At 41.9% G+C, this 9,763-nt stretch overlaps 1 pseudogene; it reads right to left on the reverse strand.

Moving 5' to 3' along the window:
• Positions 1–3,416: 3,416 nt before the first annotated feature.
• LOC115069265 lies at positions 3,417–8,923 on the reverse strand (annotated as a pseudogene).
• Positions 8,924–9,763: the final 840 nt, after the last annotated feature.

The raw sequence follows: 9,763 nt of genomic DNA on the forward strand, positions 1-9,763 counted from the left end.
CCACCACCATTATAGGACATTTTGAGAGATGCTCATAGTCCCCTGGAACTAGTTGACCTAGGAGGGCAAGGAGCAAAAGTGTCCTTTATGTCCCTCTGACCAAATTATGTCTGTTAAACACACAAGAAGCTTAGTTCCACCAATCTGGTATTTTTTAATTACTGTGTGTCATGTAGATAAATCTTGGGCAAAGACCAGTTGTTCTCAGATAAACTTTACCTAGACATATATTTCTTGATCTACTATGTATAATTTGTCCGTAGGTTGTAGGAGTAATAGGGTTCCCTCTGGTTTTTAAAACTAGCTAGGCGTTGTTTATCTCTCACATTGTCTCCCCCCTCCATCATGGTTTTCCCACTTAAGGTGTCCCCATTTCCCCCCTTTCTCCCTTAATAATACCCTTCTCCTATAGTCCTACCTCTCTTGACATCCTTCTTTCCCTTTATCCCCTAGTCTCTTTAAGGTTCTTTCTTTTCCTTTACCTGCCTGGTTCCTCTCCATTATCCTGGTTCCTGTAGTTATGTCTGGATACATACTTATCTATCAGAGTCTGGTTCTAGGATCCACATATGAGGGAGAACATATGTCGATTTTTTTTCTGAGTCTGTGTTACTTCACTTAGTATAACAGTTTCTAGTTCCATGCATTTACCTGCAAATTTCATGATTTCATCTTTCTTTACTGCTGAGTAAAACTCCATCATATAAATGAACCACATTTTCATTATTCATTCATCAATTGAGGGACACTTACGTTGCTTCCACATCTTAGCTATTGTGAAAAGAGCAGCCACAAACATGGACGTACAAATGTCTCTGTGGTAGGATGAGTTCTTTGGGTATGTGCCAAGGAGTGGTATAACAAAAACAGTAATTTTTAAAGGTAAAGAAGGCTGTCACCAAATATCCTCTTGATTCTAGGCTTTCTAGTACCCAGAATCTTGAGACAAACACGTTTCTGTTCACAATAAATTGCCCAGCCTCACATATTTTGCATGGGAACCCCAAGTGAACTCAAATAATCATGTTCAAGTGCTAGAAGTACCACACATGTAGAAACAAATGGACTCATCAGGAAGTTCTCCGCAGGCATGGGGCTGCTATTTGTGGATCCAGCACTAGCGCCTGTGTGCTAGGCTTCAACGCAGCTTTTGTGGAGACTGCTTCAGAGAAAGGCCACAGAGGTCTGTGGAGAATTGCCCCAGGAAATGCCACAGGTCCACATCTGTGGATCATCTTCTTCCTGTATTTACATTTCTGTCTGCAAACCTTGGCTCCGAGAACTGCGCATATGCAGTGTTCTCACTGTTCTTTGGAATCTGGGCACTGGATGGCACAATTATTAAAATCTATATCCTGGTGACTTATGGGCTGAATCTTTGTGTTAAATTATTAGAAAAAGTTTTAGGTAGTGTTTTGTCTATATAATACAATGCAATTTGAAATAAATGTAAAATATTTATAATAGAAAGATGGTATCAATAGCACAACAGCCTAAATGGAAACAGATGGATCAATCCACAAGCAGACAACTAATAGCTCAGAACACGGAGGAAAGATGAACAGAATTTATACATATTTAAGAGAAAGGGAAAAAATTAGAAAAGTAGCTGGTGGGCTTCATGGCAATTGAAAGAGAAAAAAAATCATTTATATTCTAAAATGATTTCTCTCCAGATTGTTAAACATATTTTTCATGCATTTTGATTCAAGGTTCTGAAATCCTTAAAGCCTTTAGGGGCACAATGTGTGTCCCTCACAGAGAGGCATGTGGGTCCTGCTTCTCACGAGCCCGAGGGAGCTGGGATTCATCGTGGTAGCTCTGGGAACAGCAGGGACAATGATTTAGGAAATTGCAAGCAAGAGTCATGAGAATCACACCTGACTACCAGACTGACCCTTTTTCCCTTCTTGTAAGATCCAATTCACAGAAGAAGAGTTAGCTCCCCCACAGCATCCGGGAGACACCTACTTCCTTCCCCCAGTTCTCAGTGTGGTGCTTCTGTGCATAGCAGCCCGTCCACTTGCATTCAGAGAATCACTGCACCAGGGACTGGAGGAGTCTTAAAGGCCCACTGAATAAACTTAATTTTCAGCAATAGACTGGGCCTATAGCCCCTTCGAGGACTCTTTTGCATTAGTTTTCTTTCTCATTCCTTTACCCAGGAAGGCATCTCACCTTTGCTTCAGCTCTGATTTCTTGGAGAAATTTCTCCCCATAACACAGAAATGTATACTTCTGTGATTTTTCCTCAGCTGGCCAGCCTTGTTTTAATTCTTAGCCATGTTGAAAAGGATGTTTTAATTCCAATTGATGCACATTAATCGAACGCCTTCCATGCGCCAAGGACTTCAGTAATGACCAAAAGTCTAAAGAGAAAGAAAGTAAATATCTTCTTTGAAGTCTTATGGGACTGTATAAGAGGAGAGAATGTCAGGGAGAAGAATGCCTACACCCCAGCAAGCAGCACTTAGCTCTGTAGGGAACACCAGAGGCTTTATGAGGGAATGCTTGAGACAAATAAAAATATTTTTAAAGGAGGAGATTATGGAATTAATTAAAGATTGAATATAAAATAATCAAAAAAGAACTCCCTGATCTTGGGAGATGGCATGAAGACCTGAATTGAAGTCCACTGAACCCATATAAAAAGCCAGGCATGATCCTCTGTGCACCTATAACTCCAGGGATGGGGATAGGGATGTGGAGATGGTGAGATCGCTGGAGTTTTCTGGACACCAGTCTGGCTTTGGGTTCAAGCAGGGACCTTGTTTCAAATAAGACCCTTTCTCAAAGGAATAGGGCAGAGTGATAGAGCAGGAGACCTGATCTATCATTTAGCCTCTGCATGTACACATGAGCATGGACATCCACATACCTGTGCACATAAACCACACACACACACACACACACACACACACACACACAAGCCACATACAAAATAAATAAATAGGGACCTAGAGACCTTCCTTTGTCCCTCAAGTTGCTTCTCCCATCCTGATTCCAATTCCAATGAAAACATCATTATTTTTCACGCACAAATAGCTAACAAACATTCAAAAGATGCAAAGTTTCCAAAAACCACATTTGGTTGATAGAGATTAAAAATAGAATCAGTCCTGGAGGAGTCGCTGTTTGTTCAACTGCAACACCAGATCAGTTCTCGCCTTCCTCAATCTTCTGGGCTAGAGAGTAATAGCAGCCCTCTCACTCACCACCCCCAGGCATGTGAAGCAACTGGCTAGAGTGGCTAGAGCCTCTAGTTAGGAGGCAGACAGCCTACCCACTCTGAGAATTCAGTAGCTACTTCCAGTAGCTATCCTGCCTGTGTTCCTCCAGCACTTGATGGCCCCAACCACATGGCCACTTTAGTAGAAGGTGACTGTGCGAAGATGAGCTACAAGCAGACAGGCTTCTCACATATACACGTGCAGGGTTAGCCATGGGATAACAGTAGCTTTTGCAGGAAGAAGTGGTGGAGGATCCATTCTACATATGTCCAGGTATGGTTTCATGTTGATCCAGATGAGGAGGCCAGAGTCAAGTTTGAGAAAGGGGGTCTCTAACTCCTTCAGCTTTTTAGTGATGTTGTGGTATGCTTCTCTGTACCAGGTATGGTTAGGAGCAGGTACACCCTGTAAATCCATTCTCTGAAGCAGATGAGGCAGCTGGAACTGAGTGATGTTAGAGACACCATGGAGGTAGACAGAGGGGGTTCCCAGTAAAGGCTTCCTCCTTGGGGGGTATACAAGTACCCAGTGGAAGCAGAGATGCCCCAGTCCTTTGTAGGCCCTGATCATGTGGGTCCTGTGAAAACGAGGGAGGTTTCTCTGGTCTGAACACTGTGGAGTGTCATAAAATCGTCAAAATTGGACAAGATGTGAATCTCATTTGTGATCACATTAGCCAATGCCTTTTGTCAAAGGCTATTTCTTGAGCGAGTCTCAGGAGTGGACTTCACCAAGAGAATTCTGGGGGCTGAACAGCACAAGGCCTTGAGCATTTTTTGCTGTCTTCCTAACTCCTCCTTGTCTACAATGATCTGGAATAGATGGATATTGTCATCAGTGATCAGTGGACAAGAATCAGCTCAACTTTCAGGTAAAGCCAACACAGTGGGAACCAGAAAGGCCCAATGGGGGTCACGTAGAACCATCACCAGTGCAGAGAAAAACCAAGCAGCAGCCATCAGAACAACGATGATTTCTGGATGAAGGTGGGGGAGGAGCCTTATAGTAGTAGGTCAGGAACAGGTACTTTGCCCTGCAGGAGGATTGCTGACTCCAGTCCCAGTACAGAGCAGCACAGCCTCACTGCAGATCATAACATGCTGACACAACCTTCACAGCTCATTCTTGCTGGAGCCAACATGGCACCAGCAGACAGGAGGAAGCCCGTGAGGTGCCTGTATTGTGGTATTTGCTCTTTGGTAGGCCTTGTGGTTCAGGAAGCTCAAGTAGAAAAAGTTAGAAACATTAATCTTACATCCAGACGGGGCATGGCTGACAAATGTAACTTCAAAATCACTCTGTTGGGGACCAGGCTGATCAGTCGGCCTATACAACAAGCCTCTTGCCTGTCTGAGACATTACTTTCAGGGTCTGAGTGGAGAGGCTCTTGGCACCTTAGACCATACGAAGTTGACCTCCTGGCACATGCAGTGGCCTAGCTCTTTTCCTTTTGGATTTCTTGCTGTGTGCTTCTCTTCTTCCAGTGACAGACCCTCACCTGCCTGACTGTCAGATGCATGACATGCTCTGTTATGATCCACTGCAGGTTCAGAATGAGGTTCACTGTCTTCCCTCTCCGAGGACCTGCTTCTACAGCTGGTCATGGGGCCTGGGGAAACACCTATCTGGCCTGACTCGGTGTTCTAGTAGTCTCTGAATCTCATGAATCTCTTTTCCAGCCTAAAAACCTCATGTCCAGTGAAGTTCCCCTTAGCAGGGAGCTGAGCTCTATACAGCTGTCCTCTCAACGCACTAGCTTCAAGACTTCAAGAGGATAGTTATTTCAGGCAAAATTTTAGAGTGCTTTAACAGTGTGAACAATAGCCTGTAGTCATGCAGTCCACAGCTGGTTCAGAGTGGGCAATTGTAGGTTTCCTCATGAAGAGAAAATTAATTTAGGAAGTGGTCAGGTAATAGGGGAAGAAGACACTTACTGACTTGTTACAGTATATGTTTATGTCCTGTTAGAATGGTAGCCTTAGAGAGTTAAGAGTGAAGAAGTAAACAGTAAAATCTGTCCTAGGGTTTCATCAAATTTGATTACATAGTCATGAATTAGACTAGTCTTTAGTTATCTGAGATAATGTAGCTTGTCCCCCTACCACCTAGATACTCCTACTGAAGAAAATGTTTTATCAATAAACCGAATGTGTACCAAGGGTGGAGATATATAAAAATATGTCCATTTACAAGGAGTGGGGATTAGACAGTAGAAAGTGGGAGGCTTATGGAAATCAGATGACACCCATGTTGCTTAAAGGCTCACGTGTTCCAAGTTTTCCATCGCTCTTCTTTGGGTAAATAATACTGGCAGGCTAGAGTTGAACAAGTCTGCTTTCTGGCAGGCATCCTTGAGCTGTAACTCTTCTAAACAAAACTCAGCATATTTGTGTTGTGGTCTAATCCAAGACACTCACTTTTTTTCCATACCAGTCTATGTTTATGTTAATGTAGCCTATTGTTTAATAATTTTTTTCTACTTTTTTACATATGTGTTTCAGAGTCATAGTTTCTCATGTGTGGAGGAGCCAGTCCTTTATCAGTCAAAGTCCAGGAGTCCATTATAATGGATGAAAACTACAAGAAGACCTGACCTCAAGCTCGGGTTCTGTTGTTTATAAGCATTTTAATCTTGAGGAGATAGATTTGCTGCATGAGATGTGTCATCTGAGCAAAGTGTACTGATGCCTTTCCCAGGCCTTCCCCAGGGACCGTGTGTGCTACAGGACTCTGATAACTTGTTGTGCACATGGTCATAAAATGAGGTTACAGATATAAGTAGCTATTTTCTTGGTTAGATCTTCCACATTTGACTTCATTTTATTCTCCCTCCGTATCCCATGCTCTCTTTAGCAAATAGCCAAGTGACTTCAGGACTTATGCAGTGAGCTTTTGTTTGTGGCTCTTTGAAATCCCAATACACATTGCTTGTCACACATATTCTGTACCATGTGATATAGAAAATCCTTTATTTCTCTTTAAACAAATAATTTCTCCATGTGTTATCAAAATTATGCATTTTTCTTTAAACAAATGATTTCTCCTTTTTGCTTTTTCAAAGTTTTGACAAAGAGAATTTGAATAGTTCTTTAACATGAAGATGTCACGAATGAAGACTAGAGCTCTAACCCAGCTCGATCGGCTCTTGTGGTTAATGAAATCCTACATGTGCTTCATTTAGACAGTGTGTAGGTTCCTTGTCTGATTTTAACCTTTCTTCTGCACACACACAAATAACAGGTAAGCTTTGCTGTCATTCAGATATAAGGAGTTAAGTATACCTGCAGAAAATTCTAATTGATGTGATTATATTACTGTGGAATCTTCACCCTTCGCTCAGGGCTTCAGCATAAATTCATTCCCAACATCTCTAAGAAGTATTTCTTGTTTTTATATGTCATAGATTCCCATTAAGAGAATCAAGAATAAATATGATATTTTATTTAGTTCCTTTTCCTTAAAGGTTTATTTTATGCTTGATCGAAATGGGAATTTATCAACTGAAACTGTTGCAAAAGTTTGTTTGACACTCAAAATGATTCAAACCAGTTAAGGGGAAAATGTGTATTTGACGTCTGGGCCCGTATCTTGCTGTGCTCTCTCTTATATAGCAGCAGCTGTCTTTACCTTACCTTTGTTTTATAATGCCCCACAAGGAATATTAAAGACAAATTATAAATAGCTATTTTTAGCATCTAATTTCATATTTCAAACAGATCTGAGGAAATAAAGATTAAAGTCACATAAATGGCTTAAAGTAAGTATCATTTGCTGTTGTAAGACCTTAGGGGTAAGTGATTCATTCCTGGAGCACAGCAGAGGGGCATCCTGACAGCCCTTGGTCGATTGTCTCATGATAAGGGAGAATAAGTTATTCCATGCTCACCGTTTACCTGCCTACTGTGTTATTTTATCTGATAATATTTCAAGCAATTTGTATGGAAGAGAATATTCTGCAATTCTCAATTTTTTAGTATTTCTGCACAATATGTTTCAAATATTTTTTATTTTCTCAGTCAATGAAATATCAACAAATGTAACTGTCAAGCACAGAGCTAGGCACTGGAGACATCCCCATGCATCTTTTTTCCCATGAGTTTACTTTTTATCTAAGACTATTGTTATTAAGCCATTAATCTCCAGATAAGTCATCTCGGTGATGAAAGAGAAGCATTCTAGGCAGGTTTAACATGGCACATGAGAACATTAAAAGTAATTATTACATTTATTTATTTCCTGTGTCTGTGTCCATACCATATTTTGGAAATCAATGACTTCCTTCCACCACGTGGGCTCCAGGAATTGAGCTCAGGCTATCAGGCTTAGCACAGTGGAATTTATCCACTGGGCCATCTTACCAGATCATGATAATAGTTCTAAAATGGAGGTCTTTGAGTTGAAATTAGTGAAAGTGGGATATGAAGAAGGAATAGACTTACACATGTCTACACGTGGGGCTAAGAACATCAAATAAGAAGCAGGCAAAGCCAGGGAAGCTGAGAGAGGTGTCCCCACAAGGAGGTGGTAGCTGTTTGCTATGCTTGATTGGATTTATTCAGCCCCTCTCTGCATTAGCCCTGCGCAAGGACATGGAAAGTGCTGGACTTTAAGCGTAGTCATGGAGAGGTCAATTAGAAGCTGGAGCTTTTAAAGGAAGCAATAACTTCTAATTTGGGTACTTTGGTGGAATAAATAGACTTCCCACATTAGAAACAAAATCCTGAAATGCACTGGACCCCAAACCAAGGAAAAAGCATAGTGGGTAAAATTACGATGTGAGCAATGGAATCATGGGAGCTAAGTTAGACTTCCTCTTCGGTGGTTGCATGGTGTCAGCAAGACAGAAACAAACAACTAGAATGTTGGCGTCATGGGGAGTTGAAACTCAGACCCATCCCAGGTGCTAGCAGGCTGCACCTCCTGGTAAGTTGGACTTCACTCTGTCAGGTGCAGACACACAGCCTGCTGTGGCATTTGCCAGTACTGAGAAGACCCATCTTGATGACTTATACTACTGGATGTCTTGGTGCATTCTGAGATGTCTTTTGCACAACCACAGCGGATGGAATTCATTGAGATACCTACTAGTCTAGTTAATTGCAAGTGGCTCTTGATTGGAAGTACCTCCAGACACTGGCTAAAGATACCAAAATCTGCCTGAGCAACTCAGCTCACATCTCACTAAATGCTCACAAAAGGTTGAAAGGAAAATGCTTTAGTTGAAATAAAAAAAAAAACTCATCATACAAGGCCCCAAGAATGATAGCTGATGGAAACATCACGGCTGAAATGATCCCACTGAGTTTTCAGGTGTTATAACTATTGAATTTAGAGTACAAGTTTATTGTGCTTAACATGCTTAATGAAAGAGAAGACTGTGAAATATGATCAGAGAAATGACTACAAAAGTAAACAAAAAGTGATCAGTTTAAGGACAGAACAGCCCAGCATCTCTATAAACAAGATGCACATCAGTTAAAATGCCCAAGAGCAAGCCGCCAAATGCACACAGTTAAAACACCGATGGGAGGCAGACCAGGCATTGCTGCAGAGCTGCTCCTCACAGTACCTGTGTCTCCCTTCCTCCCTTACCCTGGCCCATCACTGCAGGGCTGTACCTGCCTGCCCCTGCCTTTTCTTCGAGCTGAAGAAGTCGAATTTGTACTTAGGCATGAGGCTGAGTTGCTGGACATTTCCGCTCTGCTCTGAGTGTTTAGGTGTGTGACAGTATCTCTTACTGGTTACCAGCAAGAATATGAGACAGAGACATTTCTGGGTGACCAGGGACCATCAGGAGTAAAGCAGACCACTGGGGAGCTGCTCCCTTCCTCCTGAGAGGAAAATGTTCACCCTATATAACCTGTCAGGAATTGTTCCTCCTGGAATTTTGAGCACACTGATCTGTTACCCATGGGATGAAATGCTGTGGTTGACTGCCGGCCAGCTGCTCCCCCTGTGCAGAGTGGCCCAAATACATTTCATGCTTTCCCCTGTGCTGTGCTATTTTGAAAGATCAAATAACTAAGGTCTATGTGAGAGGTTCTAAGATCCTTGAAAACAGCAGTTTGAGCTATTGCCTAATTTCATAATATATATGAGATAATAATTCCCAAAGGATCTGAGTAGATTTTTTAATATTTATTTATTATCTTTATTTTATGTGTATGACTACATTGCCTGCATGTATGTAAGTGCACCCGTATAGTGCAATGCCAACAGAGGTCAGAAGTGGGCATCCGATTCACCTAGAACTGGTGTTAAGGATGGCTGTTAGCTGCCATGTGGTGCTAGGAATCAAACCCAGGTCCTCCACAAGAGTAGCCAGTGCTTTTAACTGCTGGGCCATTCTCCAGCCCCCAGGATCTGCGTTTATTCTCATTTCATGTTTTCTGCTATTGGGATCTGTACTGTACTGCTGTATTTTATGTGACCAGAAAGATTCTGGGGCAAAGTTAAAGCAATACGTGCATCCAGAATCTGAACTTAGAAGCTTGAGCTGAACCAGCATGTATTCATCTGACATCCTGTAGACA

Source organism: Nannospalax galili, unplaced genomic scaffold, assembly GCF_000622305.1.
Source record: "Nannospalax galili isolate Female #2095 unplaced genomic scaffold, S.galili_v1.0 scaffold512, whole genome shotgun sequence".
Classification (NCBI taxonomy): Eukaryota; Metazoa; Chordata; class Mammalia; order Rodentia; family Spalacidae; genus Nannospalax; species Nannospalax galili.